Consider the following 10,525-nt stretch of genomic DNA (forward strand, 5'->3'; position numbering starts at 1 on the left):
GACACCATGACAAGGCATGGTCTTTTTTTTTAAGTGCCAAAAAAATTGAATGAATTAGAGTTCTGCACTGCTTTTTTGTGACTTACAAAAATACATCTAGAATAAATTAAGATCATGATGTCACTAATAGGCTGAGCTAATACTGATGATGTCACAAAGAGATTGATATTGTGTTTTTACTGTAAATTTAAACAAAAAAGAGGGAGATCCAGAAAGAAGTCTGTTAAATATATTGAGGATAACTAATTCAGTTTTATCTTACCTTTAGTTTTACTAATAAAACAGTCTGAGTATATGTGCCACAGAAGTAAATAGTAAATAGCAATTATATCAAATCTGTATTTGAACAACTGAAGCCATACCCTTATGGAAATGGTACTTGGCACATTGATACAGGGTTACTCCAAATGGTAATTCAGTCATTTTGGCCAGATTGGCAACTTCACAACAAGCACTACAGCAAACATTTGAAAATGCAACCGGTCATAACTCCTGACCCCATTGACCTAGAATCAAAAAACTTTTTCCTAGATTCTACTCCTCTGAGAACATGTTCATCCTAACCACAAAGAAAGTGTGGTTAGATTTCCACTATTTTGAATCTTTTAAAAAAACCTTAAAAAGTATCTTGTAGATACTTTGATCGATTTGCACAAAACATATATATTTAAGAGTAATATAAAGCAAGTTGCTATGGTTAAAACTGTGCCCACAATATGACAATGAATTTTTACAAAAAAAAAAAAAAAAACTGTATACATAAAGTATTGAAACCAAGTGTGTGTAATGACAATCCCATGCTGAAAACCACATTGTGGTGCTAAAGAGCTCAAGGATTTTTATAAATGTAAAAATTCACCAAAGAAAAAAATTGGTTTCGCAGATATTTGAAACTTGCTACAGTCTAATCATTTCATTAGACATATGTATATGCATTGGTCACCGCTATTTTTAACTGGCGACATTTAGCAATTTGTTCTTTCATATGCAATGTCTTTTTTTTATATTAACAATATAACGATGAATAACTCTTCATTCATTCTTCATAAATTACCAGACTCCTTCGACAAATTATTAAGTGCAGAACGGTTATTTAAATCCCAGATTTTGGCATGCCATTAGCTTTGAGCAAAGAATTTTGGCTTGATTGAAAACAAATTACTGAGCAATACAAACAACTGTTGGGCCCAAAGTACGTAATAAATAAAAACAATAAATGGGTGTAATGGGTGAAATTGTCGCAGTGTCTCATACAAATGTATTCCCAGATACAGTCATGTGTTTATTTCTAATCATGACAATGTGAGATTGACATATTTATCTTTATAAATGAAACATCTATTGCCATTTACAAAATATAATCATACTGTAAGTCCATTCTGCACCACTCAGAAATTACTCACTAATTTTGACTTAAATGTGCACTCACTCAGTTTTCATCGCATTTGATGTTATTTTTTTGAACGCTGGGACTATTTTTCGATTATTTTAGGTTTTATATTTCCACGTCTTTGTTGAAAATAGATTCTCTAACACTTCTTCTGCCATGGAAAAAATACAGTACTTTAGAAATTGGACATTGAAATAAATATAGCAAATCGCTCATATCCTGGAAATGACATTACATTACATTATATTTCTTTGGCAGATGCTTTTTCCAAACAAAAGAAGATGTTGGAAAGCACATTTCTCATAGCCTACATAATCAATTATATGTTTATTATACATTTATTTTACAAACATAAATTGTACCACTGTGCCAGAGAACAAAAAAATGGCATGTATTTATTTTTTTCAGTACATTCCTATGCAAGTATTAATTATGTTAAATAAGACTTTGTCACCTTTGTCAAAATACTGTATTGTACCACTGGCACTGAATGGACATATTGTAAGTATACGAGAAAAGGAAACATCTTACAATTTAAAATGGAAAATAATCAGTGGATCCCAAAAGGGTACACCAGGTCATTACTGCACCTCATAGGGATTCACTAATGTTTTTTGGGGGTTTTTTTTGCACTGTTCCTCAAAAAGTGTCCCATGCAAAGCAAAACAATGCAGCCTTATTACTGAGCTTAATCAATACATTTGACTAACATGCTATATCAGGTGTGCATGATTGTGATTAAAAAGTATGAAATCCAGAAATACACCCCTTGGTTCGGGAGTCAATATCAGTTTAGTATTGGGTGATCAATCATAATTGTAGGAGTATATTCCTCTCTTTCACACACCCAGCTATGAACGTTCTCACAGTCTGCTGCAGCAAAGCGATCTGAGGCCAAAAGAAGCTCACAGGGACAGGCCTCTTCATCCTGGTTCAGAGAACAAAGCAGAAGAGCTCAGCTGACCACTCCAGCTAACCAACAGAGGAAATGAAACTTGATGAACCATACTTTAATGTAATACGGCATATTCAAGATCCTTTCTTTCATTTATGTGCAGAGTACAGGATTGAAAAGGAGGCATTGTCTTTGCACCCACCAGTCAGCACCTTTAGAGTGGGACTTACCGGGCTTTGACCAGAAAAAGAGTGGATATCTGCTTTCACCCACAACTGCTTTCCATTGGCCACTGATATCATCCAGTCCTATAGGGTCAAAAGATCACTTACTCATACACTGTATATACAGTAAAGTATGTACATATGCATGTGTGCGTGTGCATGAGTATACCTGTGTAATCATATAATTTATCTATACATATGCTTATGAGCTTAAATGTGTATATACAGCGGGGACAAAAGGTCTGAGAACACTACCAAAGAGAAGTTTATACTTCTTATTCAAGAATGCATTATTTTTTAATAATATGTTTTTTTTTAAAACAGGGTGTAGGCATATATTTTGCAAGACCAGTAGCAGTAGCAAGATTATCAGGGAGAATGGCAGATTAATTCAATTATTATGAGGATATGTAATTTAGGATATTTGCATACTGAGCTTCAGGAACTCACATTTGTTCATATATGAATGGAATAATACATGTGACAATCAATAGTGGACATAGTGGACAAACCAAATAGTTCCATAGCTTCCTATTTCAAATGAATGTTTTGGAAATGTGTCAACATGTTGATTTATAACTGTTCTCAATAAGGTATTCTTGAATAAGAAGTGCAATTGGAGTATCATAATTGCATTTGTTCTTGATAAATAATGAAAACAACCACGTAGTGTCCTCAGAGTGGTCCTCACAGTATGCGTATATGAGTGTTTGTATGTGCAGCATACATTCACACAAACACATGCACACATTATTTTGACTCCATGTGGCAGTGTCTGTAAATACCCGGTTGTGCTTGCGTAGTGTGACAAGAGTAGCATTTTTCTTGTTGCAGAAGCTTTCAGCCTCCTGGCAGTCCCCCTGGCCATGCCAAAACAGATAAAAAATGTTGTCGCGTAGATGCCAAAAACCTGCATGGTGACACAGAACATGATCATTATTATTATTATTTTTTTACAGATCATCAAAAAAACGTTGAACAACTCCCTTCATTCAAACAATTATTTGCTGTGACCAATAATGTATATAATAAAACAATCTATTTTCTGTGCATTACCCATAAAGAAAGCTGGAAAGCAAATTGATCGCGACACATGACCATAATTTTAGATTAAGTTTTCTGATCTAAAAGAAGTACACTGTTTTCCACCTTTTTTGCACCTTGCTACCTTTATATTACATTAAACAAGATGCAGTAAGAGCTCAAATTGAACACTCTGCCATAATTTTGTAAAATGAAATCTTTTCCACGGCATCAGCACTCTTGTTCTCCCTTGGAATTTTTGGTCACACTAAATTGATTGCTTTGGTTATACGGACTGACTTTCCTTTCACAGGCATGTAATAATAAGTATTTACATACAATAAAAGTTTTTAAATTACAACATTTTTTCACAGATTTTCAGGGGTAACACTGAATGACATGAAATTTCATCTCAAGTATGCCCAGGTTTGGACATCATCAAAATCATCAAATTTTTAAGAGAGACTAACCATTCTGGTTATCCAGAAGGTACGTTTGGCCATATCCTGCCAAATGGGTGTTATCTTGATGATATGATCCAAAATGGTGTATGAGAACAAAAGAAAGAACAAGAACAAGAATTAGATTACTTAACCCAATGAGAAATTGGCCTCAGTAGCACAAAAAACGTATCACAAAGTTAAGGCATGTAAACACATTCTAACAGGAAGGAGTGATCACTGTCTGGGATAATGTCAGACCCCCAGTAACATATCCCTAATTATGAAGCATATTCTTCCAAGGCCATTCACCAAATGCTTCCTATATGCACCATGCTTTTTTTACACTCAGCCAAAGTCAAATCCATCCCTCTTATCTTATCTAAATGTCCAATGACCATGTAGCACTATTGAGAACAACAAACATTTACTGCCATGCCTACATGGTCAGCTTGATGTGACAACCAACTACTTCCTCAGCTGGTGAAAATACAATATTGTGCAATAAGTTAGCATACTGTTAAAAAGACAAGCCGTAATGTAAGTATAATGACAACTGAATTTTAAGAGCTAGGCTACAATAATGAAGAATTACAGCAGTGCTGGGGTAATTACAGTAGTGGTCTAGTCTCATTGCCTGCACCTTGGGTAATGTAGTCAGTTCTGAACTCAAACTCTTCCTTTATTAAAAACAAAAAATATCTGCAAATATTATTGCATATAACAGGTGGCCTTTCCAGGGAGAGTCTGACAAATACAATACATTTCATGTTAATTTTAAAGCATGTGCTTGAGCTACATTTATGTGTTTGGTTAATCAGGGGCCTCATTTATAAAACGGACTTACGATCAATTTTGATCTGAAGTATGACTTACGCAGAAAACCACATATAAGTAGTTATTTATAAAACCTTAATTTGACGTGGAAATGATCTTATCTCTACGCAAAGTCTAGACTTGACGTAAATGATTTTCCTGCTGGTTATGTATGGCTATTTCTTTCCCCTTGCAGTTTAAGGTCAGACCATTTCTTTTTTAGATCAGCCACAGTTCTGTCTTGCTGCCCCACCTCGTTCACTGCAGTGGCGACACATTCCCAAGCTACCTTTTTGGCTTTGTTTGTCAACCCACTATTTAGTCCACCGAATAATACGTGTTGCCTGTCTTCAATTTCCTCTACCATCACCGTGATCTCGTCTTCCAAAAAGTTTGCTTTTCTCTTTTGGTTCATGGTTATTCCTGACTAAAACTTCATTTGTGCTAGCATTACATAAAAGAGGAAATTGCTGATTGTAAGGCATGTTCAGGTGCCGTCAATTTTAAGTTAATTTGAGATTTATAGATCACAGGTGTGTAAGTTACAAATGGGCTTCTTAGAACCTGCATAAGCAAAGTTTTTTATGCTCAGTATCTCTCATGAATCGAACGTACGCACACCGTCGGAAATGATCTTAAGACAAAGTTCAAGTATAAATCTAAGAACTTTTTTTTAAAATAAATGAGGCCCCAGGTGTGAAACAGGTGTGGAAATATTTCAGATAAGAAAATATCAGAAAATATCAATGCTCATTTGATGAACAAGATTCAAGGCTTCTTACCAGCATTAGACTTGGAATCTGTGGAAGGAGAAACTACTGTCAGATTTACAATTAACATCCATTATTTTCACCTCCACCTCCTCCTTTTTTTACTCCACATCTTACTTTACATTTTTCATAATTCTATATTCTGCTATTCTTTCTAACATAATTGTTTGTCATCTACATTATTTTCTGGTTTGTGCCCTCACAGAATCTTTAGTTCCTTACCACTCTTTTTCTAAGATACATTACCAAATATCTCATGATAAAAAATTAATATTATATATTTTTTCAAAGATTCATATTTTAAAATTAAAAATTATTTAACATTAAAAATTCCTGTCATTGTTGCATACCAACTTAAATTATTACTCACAATGCACTCCTAATACCACAAGGTTGATGACCAGGAGCAGGGTATTTATGAAACACAGGACGATGACTAAAATTCTTGATCCTCTTCCTGTCGAATATGGTCCTGACATACAAAACCACAGGGCAGTTTATATTATTGTTGATAAAAGGACAATATACATTTATGTCTGCCTATCAAATAATAGAACTAGCCTCATGGACTGTACTGCCATATATTGTAAATATGTGGGCATGTAGAAGATATTATCATAAAGATACAAGATACAATATACAAGATACTTTTATTGTCACACAACCAGGATGGTGGAATTTGCTTCCAGTACAGATTTTCTGTGTGAGCTCTCTCAGTCACAAACAACAACAGGGAACATCAACAACAGAGAACGACAACAGCAACAAGAACAACAAACAATAGGACAATATTTTGCATTTAAGTGTATATATAGTAGTTTGGCATCTTTTCTTTTGCACTAAGAAATATTCTCTCATTGGACAGTAAAAACTCACCCACACTCTTCTGGATATTCTTCCCTGGATGTTGTAACTGAAAAGTCTGGTAAGGAGACTCCACACTTATAGGGTTTTGATAAATATTGTCTATGTCATTTCCTCTTTGAGCAGATCCCATTGAGCCACGGGAACAAATCTGCCTGTTGAAGAAATGTTTTGTTGACTGTTACCTCCAGTAGTAACCTCTTCTGTCAGTTAGCCAAAAGGAATAAAGTTCTGTTTCAGTGTCACTTCTCATATCTCTTCTGAAACTTGCTCTTTGTGGTTTGGCAAAGGAAATGACATACTTTCCAGCGAATTAAGTGTTTATTATGAAGCAAGCTGGATTTACATACATATGAGAAGCTTGGGCTGATTAAAATAGTACAGGTTTTGGACAGAGAGCTTGCACCGCCAGACAGAACCCACAGCTAAATAACGAAATGGCAGTGCAAGGACTTTGAATAAGAGACTTGCTGGACGTATTCAGTAGAATAGGCAAGCGGCCAGGACTGCATGTGATTCAGCTCAAGGCTCAAGGAAAAAGCAGAATCAGTTATTCGCCCAGCAAGGAAGGTGCCTTTAGCTCTAAGGAACAGACTGAAAGCTGAGCTGCAGTGACCGACTGACCTGTGAAACAAGGTGTGAAATGAATTGAGGAGCCAACTGAATGGGTTAACTCACTGGTGATTGCAGAAAAAATGGGGACATGCATTTACCCAAAGGACTTGAGTGAGGGGATCAAAAGGAAGCATTACAGACTGCCCAAAATATCAGACAATACAAGCCTTGTGGCAGAAGCATGTTACTTTTCAGATTAAGTTGGATGAGGAGAGTGCAACGTCATGCGCTTTCAATATCCCATTGGGAGGCACTTTGTTTGCCCTTTCGTTTTCTTAGTTTGCCCTTTGGGATTTGTTTAGGACCAAAGGTATTTCACAGAACTGTGACACAGCTGTTTGAAAGCATGGAGGGAGTGGGCGTGTTTCCAGATGATGTCATAACATGGGGTAGCAGTCTGTTAGAACATAATTCCAGGCTAAGGAAAGCACATGGAACAGGCTTGAAAAACAGGGCTCAGGGTGAATAAACAGAAATGTGAATTAGATGCGACAGAGCTTATTTGCACGTGAGATCAGCATTAGGGGTCCAGACTGATCCAAAGAAAGTGAGGGCAGTTGAGGAAATTTGAGGTACTGCATGCATTGGGCCTAGTCAACTACATGAGTAGGTTTATCCCTAACATGTCATCAAACACCAGGGTACAAAGAAGCTTGCAGGAAACAGAAACAAAATGGCAGTGGTCACATTAGCATGGGAAGGAATGGCGAGAACTTAAAAACAGTCTGATAAGGGAGACTGTGCTCAAATATTATGACCCAGATAATTGGCCATAATGTGAACAGAGACATGGAAATGTACGAAAATGTGAAATGTGTTACTCATGTCGCACAGGAAACCAGAGAGGCTCTGAGGCAAGGTGGCAACAGACATGTTCCACTTTATGGTCAATGACTTTCTGGTTATTATTGGCAATCCTGCAACCTAGCCTGAGCATGCGTTCTTTTCAGACATGACAGCAAAGCAGGTGGTCAGCAGAGAAGGGCAGTATTTCTGTTACTTGTATTTGAAATACGTATTTCAATTACTTTTGAGTATTTTGTCATTTGTATTTGACAGGGCTGAAAAAATTCAAATGTCATTTGTAGCAAGATACTTTAGAGTGGAGTAATTTTGTGTTCAAAATACTCAAAATACAAAATAGTGGTTTCACTCTTACTCAAGTAGTTTTTTTATGAGTACTTTTACTTCAACTTGAGTCAATATAATTATAATGCAACTGTCAGGTGCGTGGGGGGTTAGGACCCAAACGCAAAGTGAGGGGGAAAAACACAAAACTCCGAACGGTGAATAGAAACAGACTTTACTTTACAAAACAGGAACTAAAGCAGGGAACAAAAAGCCTCGCAGGGCAACTCAAAAACAAAGGAAAACTTAAAAAAAAAAAAAAAACACACAGGAAACAAAGAAAATCCAAAAATCCAAAAGCACATGGAAAACAGAACATGGGCAGGTACACACGGGGCAGAAACATGATCAGAGGCGCGCACACACAAACAAACACAACCAAGGATCCAGCACCTGAGTCAAGGAAGAAGGGAACTTAAATAGACCAGACACTGACGAGACACAGGAGGGCACCATGAACAATCAGGCCACAGAGAGGGAAGGGAAAACAAGACAACCCAAAAACAATGATAGAACAATTGAAAGCAATAATACAATTAAACAGGGGGAGCAGGACACAAAACAGAAGTGCCGCCATCTGGTGGCCCAAACAAGGAAAGACAGACGGAAACACAGAACCATGTTCTGTGACAATAACAATGCTTTTTCTTGAGTACCGTTTTTGTTTACCACGACTGGTGATTTGTGCGTATCCTTTTTACCCTCAGGTTTTATACTGTGCATGTTTGATTGCTAAATGACAGAAGATTAATTAAAAAATGAAGGAGGCAGTTGGTAAAAAAAGAAAGCTCTGTTGAAGCATTTAATCCACGTGTTTGAACACAGCTTCTTGTTATTTCTAGTGATTTCTTCATTTCAAGTCCAAGAAGAAAGGTTGAACTGTAAAGTGAAATCTGTCTGGCATTTTGAGGATATACTGTGTGAAAATGGTATGAGTGTTCTCGTGTGCACGTGTGGATATGTGTGCAAGTGTGTTTATGCCTGGGTAAAATATGTACATACACAGTCCAGGCATATGCATATACAGTAGCATTCTACTTACTGTTCTTCCTTCCTGTATGGTTCAAACTCTCACCAGAGCCTTGTGTACATTATAAAAATCTGAATGTTCTGCCATTTTTAACAAATACTCAATGTTACAAATGTATTTTGCTGTATTTTGAAAATACAAAATACATGTATTTTATCTTGGTACATTTTCTGGGTCCAGTATTTTGTATTTTATTTTGATACATTTAGTTCGGGGGTATTTAGTATTTTGTAACAAGATACATTTTGATGTATCTTTGCCAATCAGAAATACCAAAGCTTTACAAGGCATGGGTTTGACACCTGACAATGGTAGGAAGTTTGATTACAAGGAGTATTGCCCATTCTTAGGAAAACACTTACACGTCACATCGAGCCCACACTACCCAGAGTGTAACGGGCATATAATAAACCTTTATTTGACTAGGAAGTCACATTGAGATTAAAACCTCTTTTACAAGTGAGACCTAGCCAAGACAGGGCCAAAGCAGTATACAACAGCATACAAAACAACAACAATGACAACAGTAGCACACACAATAAAACAACCAACATGATAAAACACATAAAGTAAAATAGTGTTACATAAGTTCAAGGTTTAAAACAAGAACAGGTCACAGACAAAATATCAATTATCCTTCTTTTAAAATCTGGTAACGAGATGAGGTAATCAAGTTTGAGTTTAGCCTGCAGCTAACCTGTAACCTGGGCATGCATAAAAAGGAAGTGCAGATAGTGAAAAGGCTGCTGGAATCAGGCCCATATAAGGTCATCTTGTTCTACAGAGCAGAGCCACCGCCCTCAGCAGAGCTCCCGATGAACCGCAAGCTGCGCACGAAGCCCCTCCCAATAGAGCCACAGAGCAGAGCCCAGGGAGGAGAAACGCTCTCACAGACAGGGGAGAAACTACGGCTAAACCGCCAGAGCTCTGGCCCCTCTGGCAGAAAAGGACACATCTCTGTAAAACGGAAAATTAAGAATTATTTAATCTATTAATCTAATCATTTATAAGTAAATAGGTTATTTCACGTCCAAGTCAAACCTCTGACATATTTAACCAGTTACCTAGCAGAGCTAAACTTGTGTTGTGTGAAACCATACATTTAGATACTGTTACATACTTTTTCAGTACCACGTGGGATGCAGTTGAACACAGGTGGATTCGGAATCAACACAGGTGGATTTGTGCAAACGTATTTAGAGTAAGAACATGGAAAAACCTGGCCTAATTTCGGCTGTGAAAGGGGTGAATACTTGTCAATAATGTCATTTTCATGTTTTTAAAAGTTAATATTTTCATTTTGACATTAGTGAGAGTTAGGTGTGCTAGA

At 36.7% G+C, this 10,525-nt stretch overlaps 1 long non-coding RNA gene across 1 annotated transcript; it reads right to left on the reverse strand.

The window, feature by feature from the left end:
• Positions 1–1,269: 1,269 nt before the first annotated feature.
• On the reverse strand, positions 1,270–6,663 carry LOC135263484 (uncharacterized). The gene is made up of 7 exons (XR_010332477.1): positions 6,435–6,663; positions 5,929–6,030; positions 5,571–5,588; positions 4,003–4,056; positions 3,295–3,419; positions 2,516–2,593; positions 1,270–2,318 (listed from the first exon to the last, which is right to left on the reverse strand). It is a non-coding gene; the product is annotated as an uncharacterized LOC135263484 (long non-coding RNA).
• Between the last annotated feature and the right edge of the window lie 3,862 nt (positions 6,664–10,525).

The sequence above is a fragment of the Anguilla rostrata genome, chromosome 9 (assembly GCF_018555375.3).
Source record: "Anguilla rostrata isolate EN2019 chromosome 9, ASM1855537v3, whole genome shotgun sequence".
NCBI lineage: Eukaryota > Metazoa > Chordata > Actinopteri > Anguilliformes > Anguillidae > Anguilla > Anguilla rostrata.